The sequence below is a fragment of the Mauremys mutica genome, chromosome 5 (assembly GCF_020497125.1).
Source record: "Mauremys mutica isolate MM-2020 ecotype Southern chromosome 5, ASM2049712v1, whole genome shotgun sequence".
Taxonomy (NCBI): Eukaryota; Metazoa; Chordata; order Testudines; family Geoemydidae; genus Mauremys; species Mauremys mutica.
In genome coordinates, this window is record NC_059076.1 from 118777449 (window position 1) to 118795621 (window position 18173).

The 18173-nt window shown below is 42.5% G+C and overlaps 2 protein-coding genes across 8 annotated transcripts in view; one reads left to right on the top strand and one right to left on the bottom strand.

The window, feature by feature from the left end:
* JAKMIP1 (janus kinase and microtubule interacting protein 1) overlaps positions 1 to 16728 on the bottom strand; it is a 206087-nt gene extending 189359 nt beyond the window's left edge. Inside the window, exon 1 of the mRNA XM_045018166.1 lies at positions 16611 to 16728. The gene's annotated coding sequence lies outside the window, so the exon portion shown is untranslated. The remainder of the gene's footprint in view (positions 1 to 16610) is intronic.
* Positions 16729 to 16808: 80 nt separating this feature from the next.
* LOC123371039 (SWI/SNF-related matrix-associated actin-dependent regulator of chromatin subfamily E member 1-related-like) overlaps positions 16809 to 18173 on the top strand; it is a 35016-nt gene continuing 33651 nt past the window's right edge. For 5 of the 7 annotated variants that reach the window (XM_045018173.1, XM_045018167.1, XM_045018170.1 and 2 more), the window contains exons 1-2: positions 16809 to 16945; positions 17580 to 17644. The gene's annotated coding sequence lies outside the window, so the exon portion shown is untranslated. Of the gene's footprint in view, positions 16946 to 17511; positions 17645 to 18173 lie in introns of those variants that run through there. The other 2 variants (XM_045018172.1, XM_045018169.1) reach the window with 2 other exon arrangements.

An 18173-nucleotide genomic window follows, 5' to 3' on the forward strand; every position in this document is an offset into this window, starting at 1 on the left:
AGGGATTGATAATAAAACATAATGCCACTATATAAATCCATGGTACACCCACATCTTGAATACTGCATGCCATTCTAGTTGCTCCATCTCAGAAAAAACGTATTTGAATCGGAAAAGATGCAGAGAAGGTGATGAAAATTGATTAGGAACATGAAACAACTTCCAACTGTTCAGTTTAGAAAAAAGTTAACTAAGGGAGGGAAAGGGGATATGACAGAAGTCTATAAAATGGTATGGAGAAAGTTATTAAGAAAGTGTTATTTACTCCTTCACATAAACACATGACCCAAGGGTCTCCCAATGAAATTAATAAGCAGCAAGTTTAAAACAAACATAAGGAAGTACTTCTTCACACAATGCAGAGTCAACCTGTGGAACTTGTTGCCAGGGGATGTTGCAAAGATCGAAAGTATAACTAGGTTCAAAAAAGAATTAGATAAGTTCATGGGGATAAATCCATTAATGGCTATTAGCCAAAATGGCCAGGGATGCAACCCCATACTTTGGGTTTCCCTTAGCCTCTGACTGCCAGAAGCTGGGACTGGACCACAGGAGTTGGATTGCTCGACAAACTGCCCTGCATCCGAAGAAGTGGGTATTCACCCACGAAAGCTCATGCTGCAAAACGTCTGTTAGTCTATAAGGTGCCACAGGATTCTTTGCTGCCCTGTTCTGTTCATTCCCTCTGAAATACCTGGCACTGGCCACCACAGAAAGACAGGATACTGGACGGGATGAAACACTGTTCTGACCCATAGGTTGTTCTTATGTACACCGAATGTATTAACTTCTCATTTGAAAATGATGCATACTGCAGTTAAACGAATAGCCATTAATTGTTTTTTGGCTGTAGGTCAAGGCTGAACAGCTTTGGGAGATGAAGAACTTGTTTAATACCTGTCTGGATTGTGCTCTGACTGTAATTAGTATCATCAGTCTCCTACACGGTAAAAAGATATTCTAACTTGAAACATAAAACTGATAAGTGCACAGATAACACTGCTTATAAATATCTAGCAATATAAATAATTAACAAGATATTTTGTTCCACATTATTTATATAGCATTTAGGTGTGCATGATACTGTATGAAATATGCAGGTCAGATATCTGTCAATTTACCATCTATGGGTCCAATCCCGCTTTTATCAACTACAAAGAGTGAAGGATCGGACACATGATTTCAATGGGAGCTCAGCAACTCTCAGGATCATGCCCATAAAAATTCTTTGAGTCAGAAACTTCTTTTCTTTTGTCTCATGGGGTGCTACATAATGGAAATAAAATGGAACAAAATAACGTATTTGTACTGATGAATTTTCATAATTAGTCTTATCTATGCACTTGTTAGCAGCAACTCTCAGAATCAGACCCTAAGACATAGCAAGGGATGCTGACTATATCAATGAACGATCATGAGAAATTAATTGTCAGATCCACTTCTTGATCACCCTGATTGTATTTTTATTAGTAGGTATACTGAGATGAAGAGACGTGTCCAGAGTGACATCTGGAGTGACCATATATCTGTGGTCAAATAGTTGCACTGTATCTGAATAGCTAATGAATATTTAAATTACAAAATAACCTCTACCTCGATATAACGCGACCCGATATAACATGAATTTGGATATAACGCGGTAAAGCAGTGCTCCGGGGGATGGGGCTGCGCACTCCCGCGGATCAAAGAAAATTGATATAATGCGGTTTCACCTATAACGCGGTAAGATTTTTTGGCTCCCGACGACAGCATTATATCGAGGTAGAGGTGTAAATAAATAAATAAATACAAATAATGTTTAATTTTGAATCCACACAAATTGGAAAAAAACATATAATGAATAAAGAAGCCAGGAGCAATTTTGTCTGCACTTCACTTTTTTAAAAATTGCTATGTTTTTAAATTGCCATAAAGGTAAACAAGTCAGATAATTTGTTTGTCCAACTACAGTAGGATGTCTTTGGATTGTCCACATATTAGTTTTACAATAGAACCACAGTGCACCATATTTAACTTGACAAGATAGGGTCCCATCAATGTAATCCTGCATACTTTAGAATCTTCTAATGAGTTACCGAAGCCTAAACCAGATATGCCAGGCAGCAAGACCACTGATTTTTCTTCTTTCTAAACAACAGTGAGAACAATTTATTTGTCTAAAATTGCTGCACAATGTAAAGAGTTCTCCAGTTAAAGATTTTGATCATCAATATATTCAATACGTGCATGATAATTTCTTTCTCCATTAACTCACATTTGCAACATGGGAGGTTTATTTTTCTTTGCAGTAAATTAGCCAGACTACTGCTACTAATAATCATAACACCACATAGATTATCCATAGCACTTTTCATCAGTGAAGCCCAAAGCACTTTACAAAGGAGCTCAGTATCATTTTCCCCATTATATAGATGGGGAAATCAAGGCACAAGGAGGTGACATGAATTGCCCAAGGTCACCCAACAAACTGATTGCAGGACAAGGAACAGAACCAAGGTGCCAAGAGTACTAGTCCAGTGCTCTATCCAGGAGGCCACGTTGCCTATCCCAACTAAGAGACTTTCTGAACCATTTAACAATGAGAATAATTAACCATCTGAATTAGTTTACCAAGGGAAGCAGGGGCGGCTCCAGGCCCCAGCACACCAAGCGCATGCTTGGGGCGGCATGCCGCGGGGGGCGCTCTGCCGGCTGCCGGGAGGGCGGCAGGCGGCTCCGGTGGACCTCCCCCAGGCATCCCTCCAGCCGTGCTTGGGGCGGCGAAATGGCTAGAGCCGCCCCTGAAGGGAAGTAGTAGATTTTCCACCACTTGGGGTCCTTAAATTGAGAGTGGGTGCCTTTCTACATGTTCAATTACTAGTTATTGGACTTGATGGAGGAATTACTGTGTGAAGTTCTACAGCCTGTGTTTTGTAGAAAATCAGATTAATTATTGTAATGGTCCCTTCTGGCCTTAAAACCTTAGAACACAAACATTCTTTCATATGAACAGTTTAGTTTCCTAAAGGAAGCACCCAGTGAGAAACATTCTTTCCAGTTTCAGGCTCTGTCATTCACCCACCAACATAGCAAATGCACAGGGCATTACAGATCATCTGTGGGAGGAGTTCAGCCTTGTGTCATTCAACAACATCTGCCAGATGATCAGGACTGACATTAATGAAACACTAAAGGGAGCTCAGTTCACTCCTTCGTGCAGAAGGACAGCTGTAGTGACAAAAGGCATATGTAAAATAGCGAGAAAAGGTAATAAAAGGGTAGTGAGAGGAAAATGAGAGTAAAATGCTCATAAACATGCATTTCAGACCCAGGCCACTTGCCACAGAACCCCTTCCAGACCCCTTGAAGACACACAGTTTGTGGGACTGGAAAGACAAGGCAGAATGCAGGAGACAGTGATATCACAGCTTGGGATGGGAAAAGGAAGAACACCTCTAACAAAAAAAAATTAAGAATGTGACATGATGATTGGCTTATCAGTTTAGTACCTGAAGATCCATATCTAATGTTGCTGTGTTTGGTTACAGCCAAGATTGCCCAAAGCTGGGAGCGGAAGACAGGGGATGGATCACTCAATGATTGCCTGTTCTGTTCATTCACTCTGAAGCACCTGGCATTGGCCGCTGTCGGAAGACTGGACTAGATGATCCAGTATGGTCGTTCTTATGTTCTTAAGATATTATATCAATTTTTAAAGTAATTTATATGCTGCACTCTAAATAGGACATCATTCAACAGACTTGAAGGGTATGTGTTAAATAGATCATCTTCATTTACCTTAGAAGTCTCTCAGTAACAGTGGCTATTTTTCTCAACACTGTTTCTAGTGATAAATTGCTACTTTGCATCACCACAATGGGTGCTATTTTATACTGGAGATGTGCTTCACAAAAAGCAGTGTTCAGAGACCCAGGATTTTAAATTTCCACATCTTCTCTCAGGTCTTCTGATTCAAGTCTCTGCTGCTGCATCAGGTCAGCAGATTTCAAGAAAAGGAGAACATCAGCGACGACAGGGATGAAGCGGAGACATGGAATTCTAAAAGCCAAACAAGGCCAGCAGACAATAAACATGGAATCTTGGCTTCAGATGGTAATTATGTCTCAGCAAAGCTAAGGCTATCATTCAGTGAAAAATTCTTCCACCAATGTATCCCTCTACCAACCAAATACAAAACTGCTTCAGAGGATAGATATTTTACATTTATTTTACTAAGATTTTTTTATCAGAAAAAGTAGTGACTGAAGAAATAAATGGCTTCATTTTGAAAAAATAATTAGGGTAAAAAGGGTATGGAGGAGGGGAGGAAAAGAATATATTTGGTGACTGGCTGCCTGAGCCCTAAGCTTGTTTAACTATTACATACAAACAGATCAGAGATTTGTTCTGTGATGGGAATCAGGCAGCCTGTGAATCCTATTATTTCTTCTACCACGTGGTCAATCAATCAATTAAGGTGCTGCTTTTTAATCATGAATATGCAGTCCAAACACTTCTATCAGGACAATAGTCTGGGATGTGTCTCAGCACAAAGACTATTTTTGTTAAGATTACCATCCCAAGATTTCCTGAATTATATTTCAGGCATGTCATAAGCACCTGGAAAGTGACAGAGAGTGTACACGGGAATGTGTAACAGCAACACACAAAACAAGGGGAAAACTAAATCCAACATCTCTTTTGTTAAAGAACCTATGAATATCTTTCCAGTGGTTACAAATGACCATGCAGCACAGAGCTTGAAGGATTAGTATTTTAATTACCCTGAACTCATCAACTTGGTTTCTCTCTGACTTTAACTACTACACTCTTTTCTCCATTAAATGTGGCAACACTATATTATTTTCATTTTTCTGAAATATCATCCAGATTAACTAACAGTTTGGTTAGTCACAAAAATAACTAAAAACAAAAGACATCAAGTTCCATCTCTATTTTGTTTCCAACTTCTATATCAGAGTTGGTCAGTTGGCAAGTGAGGAGGTGATTTTTTAAGTACCAACAATGCAAATTCATGCAGGAGTAGAGGAGAGTGGTCACACACAAATGAATTCTGTCTCTTATACCCAGCCAGTGAAAATAATTCAAGTACCAAATTCTCAATCGCCTGGCAAGAGCCATTCACTTGGCGTTTTGTACTCAGCATCTCCATAGGTGTGGAGGACAGACTCCTCTCCACCTTTATAGGTACCAACATGGCCATTACTGCAGACTTTAGTCTGCCCTGGCATGTGCCATATCTCTTCTCACCTAATCCAAGACAATGGAGCCACACTGCCAGGGATGTACAAGTCCCACTTCCTGGGTGCTGCTACATAGATCCACAGCATGCAGAGACGTTCTAATGCCCCACTACATGGCCTCTGCACCCCAGGCCTCTGGACAGAAGAACCACAATACATTTAGAACCCCGAAGGGGTCTATCCATTGAGCGTTTTCCCATGGAATGAAAGGTAGAAGGGTGATGGAGGCCTGATGCTAACAGCACAGCTGAAACCCTTGCTAGTGTGCACATTAGAGGTTTGTTATTAAAGAAAACTATTACTTGGACACACACAGAGCAGATACCCTGAGAAAAGTGATACAGTTTTTAGGGTCGCTTTTCTAGCTGTACCCACACTTAGAGAAATTCCATTAAACACAGACATTGCATGGTATCTGTTAATTATATAATATACAACCTGATATCCTCATATACAAAGATTATATTGAATTCAGAAAGACAAAGAAAGGCATGTTTGTTAACAGTAATAAAAGCTACACGTTTAAATAAATATGAAGTTATGGCCATGTAGCATAATCTGAATACAAATATAAATCCATATAAGATTATAATAATCACATCACATAAATTCTTATAATAATTTTGATACCAGACCCTACCCCCAACATCTATGTCACTAACTCAGTCTCATAAGGACAATCTCATTGGAGGAGAAGTGGAGAAAGTGTACATTATATAACAGAGAAAACGCCGAATGCACTACATACTGAAAAAGGCTTAACTGCATTTGACACAGGAGGCTGATATTTATCATGCGTGAAGAGGAAGAGAACAGCAGTGAATGAAAAAGCAGGTTATGTAGGAGGAAATTTTTTTTTTACTAAAGCTACTGTGAAAATAAAAGCAGATTACCCTGTGGGCCAGGAGGAAAGCATCTGAACAAGTTCTTTTTCTCAAAAGGAGACCTTTATAAGTGATGGCTATAAAATGCAAAGACAAGAAAGAGCTCCTACCATACATACCTATGGTATCTACATGAGGCACAAGGCATTTTCCCGCTAGACCAATGTCCCATATGAAAGCTGACAAAACAATTTGTTTTCTTCCTGCCATGCCAATACGTGAAACGAGCCCCAGTTTTCAGAACTGCGCTTTCTGTATTATGGGGAACAGACTGACAGGTTTGTCTCCTTGACATATTTCTACAGTGATTATTCCAAGCAGATCAAACTCTTCTGACATCAGAGAATGAAATAATGTTTCTGCACATAGCTTACTATTCCCATCAGCCTGATTCAAGAGAGGAACAGAGTGTTTAAACTCAAATTACAGGATTGTTTCTCCATTTATTAAAAGTAAAGATTCAGGCCCTGATCCTGCAATCATTATATATGACAGGACTAAAGCCAATGGGGCTCCACACAAATGAAAAAAATCCAGCCACAACAAACTGCAGAATAAGAGCCTTGAACAGCCCAATATTGTTAGAAACGTTATCACAATTTTCATTTTTAATTCAAAGCAAACTGTTTGCTTGGATCTAAACATTGTACTGCATTGCCTGTGACACTGTTCTAGCACTGGAGAATCAGAGAATGAAATGCATAAGTGAAGACTTGAATTCTTTAAATTCATTCGCTTTTAACAATCTAAGCAGTTGTTAGAAATACAAAGTGTTGGTTGTGTTTGTTTAAAGAACATGCAAATTTTAACTTGACAGGGCCCCTTTAAGACCAGCATTGATGACTGATATATCGTCGGCAATCCCTCGAGGTTGAGAATGATCTCTTACAAAGGTTTTATTTTTCATGGGTCCTTTGGTGGCTAAGGAGTACGATCCTTGAGTCACAGACTCGTTGGCAGACGCTGCAGGTGGTGTTGGAAGACAGGGTTGGGCTGCGATTGCTGCGTGACAGTTGTCTTTCCTCTCTTTTCTGGCATTTTTCTGTGACCAGGGCAAGGCGATTTTCCTCAAAAGTGGACATTCCCTCTCTGACAAGTCTTCGCCAGTTATCCCTGTCCTGAGCTGCTGTCTCCCAGTGTGTGGTGTCGATGCCACATCTTTTGATGTTTATCTTGAGGGTGTCTTTAAAGCGTTTCTTTTGGCCTCCCCGTTTCCTTTCTCCTTTGGTGAGTTGGGCATACAGCAGTTGTTCTGACTGATATATACGTTGATATAGCTAGCAGCCCTGTTAGAAGCATTCCGCAATCTAACATTTTAACATATTGGATTAAATGTACTCTGGGAAGAAGGCTTTGTGCACCACTTTATTCACCCCTTAAGCTTAAGTTGGATGAAAGCCTTGGGACCCTTAGGCTCCAATTAATTTTAGTGGGCTTTGGATCAGGGCCCTAATAGTATTTGCCCTTTAAAGGCTGAAGTGGGACATAAGGTCCTCTGCCCTGGGTGAATTTCACCAACTGAAAATTACCTTCAGCATGGATAAGTAATAGAAATTAGAGCTAGATTCTTATACTAGGGCGTGTCTATGCAGGGACGGGGACGCAGGGATAAGAAGAGTTCTGTGCCAAAATTTTCCCATCTCATCAACAAGGCTACCTACTCAGACACCCACTCCTTCCTATTTTTTCACTCACATTCTTTTACTACTCATCCAGTCTGTGTTTCTCTCACACTCACCAACATATCCATTTCCCACAGAACCTCTTCAGGCTTGTCAACTCAAGGACATTAACTGGCATAGCTATAGTGGGATAGTTGTTCTGAAATTCTGGATTAAAGATGCTTTTATTTAGGAGTAGAGTGTCTAAAGAGGGAGTTATTCTGGAATAGCTAGAGAAGAACATTACTTTCTTGCTATAGTTATGCCAGGAAATTTTCCCCGTGTATTTTGTCTTTGTTGTTATTAATGTAAAGACGAGACTACTAATGTAAAGGCAAGACTATTGGCCACACAGTCCTCAGGTAGCATGCTATTGTGAGTGAGAAATCCTACAAGCTTACTACAAAAACCAGAGGCTGTCAAAGCTTCCTATTTAGTACGATGCCATAACAAACAACAAATGAGAAATGCTGCCATGCAGAAATTCTACAAAAATAAAAAATGGGACTGCGTAAGGAGTCAAAGAAAAAGACAAAGTAACATGCATAATACCCTTGGGGGTTCTCAAACTGGGGGTCGGGATTTATAGGGAGTCACAAGGTTATTACAGGGGGGGTCGTGAACTGTCAGCCTCTACCCCAAACTCCGCTTTGCCTCCAGCATTAATAATAATGTTAAATATATTTAAAAGTGTTTTTAATTTATAAGGGGGGGTGACACTCAGAGGCTTGCTATGTGAAAGGGGTCACCAATACAAAATTTTGAGAACCACTGCCCTACAACTATAAGGTAACTTACTACAGGAAAAAAAACATCGTAAGTCATTGCTGTCTGAGAGCCAGATTCTTCAAAATTCCACTCAGTTTGGCACATTCACCTCTCAGCCAGTCACATACTTCCTGCACCAGGAGAGTCAGGACTACAGAAGTCCAGATGGAACAACCCCCCCCCCCCCAATTCTGACATCACCCCACTTCCCAATTCTGACATCAGTGTAAAACTGAAGTTCCCAAAGCTGTTAACATTCTTCATGACAGCCCTGAATGTCATATTCTTAACAGACAAAAAGAATACAAAAATAAAACCGACAAAAATATTTCCTCACTAGCAAAGAGACAAATAAAATGTGTGTTAAGTGGAGAAAAACAAAACACATTCATATAAATAAATTATTATTAATAAATAATAAATATGTAGGTCAAGATTTGAAGAACTAAAAAACTGGACACCGTTTACACTATTTAATGTAAGAAAAAAAATAAAGTTTACTCTTTACTCTGAAAGAACTCCAGACATTATAAACTCTATGATACAGTAGTAGCCAAATTACCAAGCAAAAGTTAAGGGATTATGTTGAATAGATGCAGCGAATGAGCTTCTCTAAGTCTATCATTCATGTTGGTCCTCTGAATGCTCTTAGTTTCCCATAGTCAAATTCTGTTTGCACTTATTTTTCTTAAAACAATTCTCATGAGAGCTAATATGTACAAGTAGGACAGAATGCACTTCTGATTTAAATAAAGAGTCAAGGATGGGAGAGAGATCGCATGTGAATGGATTCTTCTTTAAGAAAGAAAGATCTGCAATATATTTGGATTGAATCCAGTCAAGAAGAAAACAGTTATAACAAAGCCTACATCAAGCCAGTGCCACCCAGCTGTTAATGAAAGATGAAGACAGGATCTGTTCCAATGGAAATGTCAAGATGCAGTTAAGAACATAAGAACGGCCATACTGGGTCAGACCTAAGGGTCCATCTAGCCCAATATTCTGTCTTCCGACAATAGCTAATGCCAGGTGCCCCAGAGGGAATGAACAGGTAAGCATCAAGTGATCCATACCCTGTTGCTCATTCCCAGCTTCTGGCAAACAGACACCGATAGGGACACCGTCTCTGCTCATCGTGGCTAATTGCCTTTGATAGACCTATCTTTCATGAATTTATCTAGTTCTTTTTTGAAACATAAGACTTGGCCTTCACAACATCCTCTGGTAAAGAGTTTCACAGGTTGACTAGGCAATATGTGAAAAAATACTTCCTTTTATTTGTTTTAAACCTGCTGCCTATTAATTTCATTTGGTGACCCCAGTTCTTGTGTTATGAGAAGGAGCAAATAACATTTCCTTATCTACTTTCTCCACACCAGATATGATTTTATAGACCTCAATCATATCTGCCCTTAGTCGTCTCTTTTCCAAGCTGAAAAGTCCCAGTCTTATTAATCTCTCCTCATACAGAAGCCGTTCCATACCCCTAACCATTTTTATTGCCCTTTTCTGACCTACAGCAATATCACCATCACAGATAATTCTCTCCACTCTATAGTATGGACTTTGAAGTGCAGTTTCACACACAGGGAGGGCAAAAAGAATTAAATGAAGAAAGTATTCTGAATTTCAGGGCTATTCAGAACTAATGACCAAAGACAAATATAAAATCACAGTATCAGAAAAATAATAGACCCCACCCACTTATATGTGTCTGCTTAGATTCAAAGTGCAAGGGAGATTATTTCCCACTCCTCTGCAATTGTTGGTTGGGAAAGAAAAAGGAGATAGTGAGGAGAGGGACAAGATGATATAGGGGATTGGTAATGGAATAGGGAACCTTGCACCTTTAGCCCATCAGTTCAAATCCAGCCCAGATAGATGGGGATTTAAATAGCATCTGACAGCATATATGAAGTGTTATTGTGACCTCACAATAGAAATCCACATAAAAAAAATCATTGCAATTGTCACCATCTTGGGAAGTCTCAACAAAATGAATGAACAGACTGAAACGCCCCTCAATCTACATGTGGTCACTACAGAACACAGCTAAGGCAACACTGGCAAAGAAGCATACAGAAGATTGCACTATAGCTGCCTGTTCTTGCTCCCATTATATGGATAAAGGAAAGGACTTCAGTCTCCAGGGCCAGCAAGCTGCCACCTAGGTCGCTTTGCTTTAAAACAAGATGATGACAGGATACTAGAACAAAATTTCACAGAGAGGGAAAAAAAATGTTCCTCGTTCTTACCTGAATAGCTAAATCAAAGCAAGGAGAGGAGTGGGTAAAGCTCAAAATGTATACATGTAATTCCCATTAGCTTTAACAGAAGTAACATATGTGCATCCTGTAGAGGATATTCCCAGAAGACAATGTATTTCCTCTTCAGCACATGCTGAAAATTCAAACTAAAGCAAAAGCGAAACTACAACATGCAGCAGCGTCACACTGCCAATGACACTTCCGTGCAGAACAAAGAGGTAACAGTTAAAATAAAACAAGGGTGACTGGAAATATTTGACAGCCAATACCTTTCTAGAGTGGCTCCAAAATACTCAAGAGGTAAAGGGGAATATGGCTGAATTAAAATGGCACTTTGAAATATGACACATACATGAGTTTCAACTTGGGAAACTGCAGCTTGGGCAAAAGATTGCTAAAACAGTCTGAAAGAAAGCAAAAAAGAGTGAGACAGGATAAAACTTGACAAAGCAAACAAGAGAGTTGCTGAGTTGATCCTGCAATGAGCTGCACTTATAGAACCTGCACCTGTGCAGTTAACTGGGGCTGCAGTTAGCAACACCTAAAAGAGGTTCACACAGAGATGACCAAGCAGATAGCTCTTCTTTTTTAACCTTTACATTGATTGATTTATCAGAGTTTCACCTCCAGGAAAAAAAATTAAATCGATAGTACCAGATCTTAGCAAGAAAAAAGATCAAAATATCTTTGCTGCTAGCATTTCACACCAGTCACCCCAGAACCTCCACAAAAATAAAAGTAAAAAATAAGCCTGTAATGCCAGAGAACATCCTTCATTTTCAACCATTCTCCACCATTCGACTGACTTAACAAACAAAGACACTGAACTATACTACCTGGAGGAAATGAAGCTCACCAAACTAGTAATTTGTTTATTCATCGTTTCTAAAGGCCTCTTACATATTCCTTTAGGTCACGTGTCCTTTGCTAATCTTTCCAGGCTCCTGACCTCAGAAATGTAGTTTCAGTGAATCAGGAGAAACCCAGGTAAATATAGCGGAACATTTAAAAAAAAAAAGTCTACATATATTTAACAAAATCCCTCCACAAAGCCAAAGGATGGGGAGGTAGATAAATTAGGGATTGCCAGGAGGCCCAACTGTGTTTTTTCCCTTAATTTCAAAAAAATTCCCCTCCACAGTCTCTTATCATATTATGGAGACATTGTGAACAATTAAAATGCACTGTGACTATATAGTGATATGCCCAAAAGTAGCAAAACCAAGCATCAAACAGCAGGCAAGATAACCTTTCACTCTGTATTCCTGATTTCACAAAGTGCCTTCTCCCAGCCCCTCCACACTCTAAATTCACCTGGAGACAGGTGCCTCCCAAAATATATATGTAAAAACTACACACATAGCATATTAATGAAAGAGTATGTAAAATTCAGAGAAGGTTGTGTAGAGAAATACATTACCTCTAGATTGGGGGAGAGATAGAGGACCCAGGCATAAGAAAAGTTCTGTGCCAAAATTTTCCCATCTCATCCCATAAAGGGAAAAGTGAACCCCATGCTCCAGAAGGTTAAGAGAATGGATTTTCAGAACTGTCCCTGAACACAGCAACACGGGTAAGAGAACTCTGTGTGCTTCCCCTTCACATAAACTGTAAGTCCCAATAGAGTAAAAAGGGAGAGGACATAGGACTGAGGAACTGAGCTACCGAAGCCTTCAGAAGTCTTGAATTAAGATATTCACGGTAATTTTTTTTCCAAAATTCACCATAATTCACACAAAGCCTTCAGCGGACATAACTGTCCCTGGAATACAGTGGGTTAAAAACTCCAAAATACACACATTCACATAAACACAAAATATTATATTGTTTCTGTTTTTCAGAATTCAGAATGTATTCTTCATTTTTTCCCATGGCATCTTTAGTTGAAACCATTAAAGAAATTCTCCATTTATCAGGAACTAGATTTTCAGAATAGTTTTTCAAAATAAAAAGTTGTGAAAATTTTAAAAAATTGAAAGAGCACCTTTTTTTTTGCTAAATTTTTCAATTCACTTCTGAAAAGAGGCCATTTTTCAAAAAAAAAATTCTCTTACAAAAAATCAGCTCTACCTTGGAAAAATATTGGGTTGGTATCACTTCCCTAACCTACATCATGCATAGCTCTGCGGTTGTTTTACTGGGGTGGGAGAATGAGTTAGGTAATGATGGCTGTGAGATACGTTTTTCTGTATTGTTTAGGAAAACTTATACGAGTGGGTGGTGTATGTTAATGATTATCCTATATTTGGTATTAATTTTTAATGTACAAATTAGAGTTGAAATCTTCATATTTGTGTCTGTTGGTGTATGTCAGTGGTTCTCAAACTTTTGTACTGGTGACCCCTTTCACATAGCAAGCCTCTGAGTGTCACTCCCCTAATAAATTAAAAACACTTTTTTAGTATATTTAACACCATTATAAATGCTGGAGGCAAGCGGGGTTTGGGGTGGAGGCTGACAGCTCTCGACCCCCATGTAATAACTTCACGACCCCCTGAGGGGTCCTGACCCCCAGTTTGAGAACCCCGATGTATGTTATTTATGGCTGGAATTAAGGCTGCTGTTAGTTGTTCAGAATGATGGTGGGTTGTGGGTGGATAGAGAAAATGGAAGATGAGAAGGGAAAATGATGAGTAAAGCATAGGTCGGGCATTGAATGACTTTGCTTATTTTCTTGGTTTTTAGAGTATGCATTGGAAAGCTGTGCAGTGTAGCAACCTTACCTCAAAGTTAAAGATTTTTTTTGCCAAGGCCCCATTAAATTATATAATCAACACCGATATATATACACATAGGTAGCAGTCAATAAATGTATGTATTATATACTCCATATGCCCCCTTGCACAGTGCCAGTGTCCAACATCCCTGAATACATTCGTCCCCTTTAGCTCCTCAACTGCACCACTTTACTTAGGCAAACCATGAAGTGCAGTTTCTGCCTCCGCCACCTAAGATGTACGGAAGTCAGAGCAGAAACATCACTCTTGAAAACATAACATGTATATAGTATCAGTAGATCACTAGTTTCAATATCATGTAAAAAGAGATACCATATATGCATATTTGCAGGAGAAAGGCCTAAGAAAGTGATAATGATCTCGGTGAGGGAAAGTCACAAAAGAGAAGGAATCCTGAAAGGAAGTGGAATTAATTTTCTTCCCAACCATAAAGTTCACTAGATGCATTTTACAAAATCAGTTTTATTAGGAGGTTGGAAGGGGTTGGGTAGGGGAAGGGTTGTTTGTTTTACATTGATGGCATTTTTTTTATTTGCAGGCAACAAGTTACATTTGAATCATTTAAGGGACTAATGATCTATGGTTGGATGATAACTGTGACAAATTGTAAATATTTAACAGCATAATAATCAGAAAAACATTGCATACTTGCTGGTTGAGAACTATACCCTCCTTTACTTCCCTTTTTAAATAAAAAATTAACCCCTTCTTCTCCACTGAGCTCCATGCAGTTACTGAGGCCTAAAATCTGAAGGCTGCTTGTGATGCCAACGTGAAGGGGGGTGGGTGGGGGAAAAGAAAACAGTTCTCAAATCTCAGTCAGTCTTTAAAGATATATAGACAGGCCATCAAACAGGAATTACATTGAAAATAGATGTCCAAACTACTCATCCAAATCTCCAGAGCGGTTTGTTTTTTTAAATGTTGACACAGAAAAGGAAATTGAAGACAACCGATGGTGTGCTTTAAAGCAAGTACATTATATAAATAATGTTTATTAGGAGCCCCATCACCCTCTGAACACCTTGCATAAATGAAGGCCTTATCCTGCAAATCCTCTAAGTGCAGGCCTCTTATCTACTTCAGGGGGGAATTCCATGCTTGTAGGGCTTGCAGTTTGGGGTCCAAATCCTGGTGGCCTCTCTCAAATGAATAGTCCCCATTGAAATTAAGGCAAGCAAGATTTGGTGTCAAGTACTGTAATACCAATTTAAAAAGGAAATATAACAGAAACCCTAAAAATACAGAGGAATGGATATATAGACATAGATAGTACAATTGTCCCACCCCCACTCTGAAGGCGAGATGGATAGAGCTAGAGGAATAGCTCCGGCTCATTCATGCCAGCTCCCTCTCCAGAACAGAGCAGTGAGCAGTGAGGGGAGCAAAGGGGCTTTGCGATCTTGCCCAGAGAGTTTGTTTGTTTGGGGGGGGGGGTCCCCACCACCACTTTAAAGGGGTGGACAATGGCACCTAAGGAGCGATGAAATCCCTTTTAACCAAGCCGCTCCCCAGCCCCACCCCAGCTCTTCTGTTCTGATGGCTGCTCCAGAGTTGCAGAGGGGTGGAGACCACATTCCGCTGTACAGTGAGACCATCCTGCATCAGGATGAGCATCTGAAGGGCTAGCCCCGGCGGCCACCCCACAGCCTCCTGAGTGGGGATGGCTGGGGGAGTCCACCAAGCATTCTCAAAACTACAGTACCCGCACGAGGAAATAAGGAGACAGATCAACAGAGCCAGACGTGTACCCAGAAGCCTCCTACTGCAAGACAAACCCAAGAAAGAAACCAACAGGACTCCACTGGCCATCACATACAGTCCCCAGCTCAAACCCCTCCAGCGCATCATCAGGGATCTACAACCCATCCTGGAGAATGATCTCACACTTTCACAGGCCTTGGGTGGCAGGCCAGTCCTCGCCCACAGACAACCTGCCAACCTGAAGCATATTCTCACCAGTAACTGCACACCGCACCATAGTAACTCTAGCTCAGGAACCAACCCATGCAACAAACCTCGATGCCAACTCTGCCCACATATCTACACCAGCAACACCATCACAGGACCTAACCAGATCAGCCACACCATCACCGGTTCATTCACCTGCACGTCCACCAATGTAATATATGCCATCATATGCCAGCAGTGCCCCTCTGCTATGTACATCGGCCAAACTGGACAGTCTCTAAGGAAAAGGATAAATGGACACAAATCAGATATTAGGAATGGCAATATACAAAAACCTGTAGGAGAACACTTCAACCTCCCTGGCCACACAATAGCAGATCTTAAGGTGGCCATCCTGCAGCAAAAAAACTTCAGGACCAGACTTCAAAGAGAAACTGCTGAGCTCCAGTTCATCTGCAAATTTGACACCATCAGCTCAGGATTAAACAAAGACTGTGAATGGCTTGCCAATTACAGAACCAGTTTCTCCTCCCTTGGTTTTCACACCTCAACTGCTAGAACAGGGCCCCATCCTCCCTGATTGATCTAACCTCGTTATCTCTAGCTTGCTTCTTGCTTGCATATATAAACCTGCCCCTGGAAATTTCCACCACTTGCATCTGAAGAAGTGGGTATTCACCCACGAAAGCTCATGCTGCAAAACGTCTGTTAGTCTATAAGGTGCCACAGGATTCTTTGTTGCTTTTTCTGGGGGAGTCAGGAGGCAGCTTTCCGCAGCGAGCAGCAGCAGTCCGGTGGATGAATGCAGCAGGGTGGATCCCCCAGCTCTGCTCACGGCGGTGCTGGAGGTGGCAGCGCAACTTACTGCACCCCACCCAGCAGGGCCGGGGGTCCCGGCGCCGGGTCCAGCTCGCAGTGGGCAGAAGGGTGGGCGGGGAAGGGTGGCCCCACTCGCAGTGGGCTACAGACGGGGGGGGGAAGAAAGGAGCAGCCTGGCACATAGCCCAGTCGTGCCAGCCCACCCACCAGGGCGGCACTTGGTACCCACTCGCCCCACGCCATCAAAGGCTCCGTGCCCAGCAGCAGCATCCTTCGCCCCCTACCTCCCGGCTCGCTCCCCCCGCCCCGAGGTGCTCACCAGCGCCGCAGCGGAGCCAGCTGCCCGCCGGGCTTCCTACGCGCTCCCTGGGACGCTGCCCCCGGAGGAACCTGCCGCTGCGGCTACAGCGCCGTCTGGATGCAGCCGGGGAGCAGGCGGCGCCGCGCCGCCCAGTGTCTGCACCTAGAGGCCGGCTCGGGCCCCGCCCATGCTCTCCAGCTGTCACTGCCGACCCGCCTCCGGGAGGCGGAGAGCGCCGCTCCCCGCACGGTGCCCGCCCCTGCCGCGGCCCCTTCACAGCCCACCGGCTCCCGCTACAACTCCGGCCGCCTGGGCCCGGGGGACCGGCCGCCGCGGCTCCCTCCAGCGGGCGGGTGAGGAGGCGAGGCCGGGGCTGCTGCAGTGGGCGGGCGAGCGAGCTGCGGCGGCCGCCGGGGCTGGCCCAGCTCATGGGGTGCGGAGTTACCCCCGCGCTGCAGGAGGGGGCGGCGGCCGCCCCGGGGCGGGACTGCACGCGCTGGGAAGGGGCTTGGGCAGCGCTGGCTCGGAGCAGGTGCCTGGCAGCGCCAGGGCGGCGTAGGGAGCAGTACGGGCGAGGGGCTTAGCGGTATGCCCGGGGCCCAGCCCCGGCGCAGGGAATCCTCGTTCTCCCCACCCCTCCGCTGCACAGCGCCTGGTGCGCGGAGCCTGCCTGGGCCGGCTAGTCGGCACAGAACCAGGCCGCCCGAGGAGCGGGGCTGCCAGCGCGCTCACGGGACGCTCCGAGCACCTCCTGTTCCCCGGGAAGCAGAACGGCCTGATCGCTTGCTGGTGTGGGGCCATGCTGCTGGCATTGCTAGAGCGCCCCGCTACCCGCCAGGCGTGGTATTACTACTTGCCGATTAAACCCCGCGGCACAATCAGCATCGCAGATAAAACGGGCCTTTAACGCCAAACTCAAACATAAGGCTCCCCATGAATGAGACTTTTCACTGTAATTTCCCTTTGTTGCCGTGCTTTGTCCAATAGGCATCTTTCTGCAACGGGTGTGTCCCACCTCTTTTTCACCATAGCTGCTTACTGCCATAAAACAGGTAGGTGGTGGTGTGCACAGCAGTTATATCTGTTAATCGGCACCACTTACATCATATATAGGTGGTATACTGCTGTCTTAAGAAAGCCTGCTTATAGCTTTCAGAAAGCTAGACTCAAATATTAAGATTCTAAGAAGACGCTATTTATAGGTCTCCTTTTATTATTTTTCATACTATCACTATCTACAGATATTTGGCACAATTGTCAATTTAATGCAATTGCTAGCATTTTTTCCTCAAGGCCAGACAGTTGTACTTTCTAATCCCCTCTAAAGTCTTGTTATATTTAGAGGCTGCTGTTAAATATAGTATCTGCAGGAGGCTCCCAGGCCTAGGCTTTTGCCTGTTCTATTGTGATCTAGACAGACTGTGACTTTTATCTACTGCTGTAAATTGGCTTTGAGCACAGCTTTGAGCTTTGCTTTTTGAGTATCTGCTTTCCAGTATTGTCATCCTCTGCTGGTCATTGGTACAGAGCTGGTAAAATGGGTGAAAGCAAACAATTTTTCAGTTCAGCCACATGTAGGGT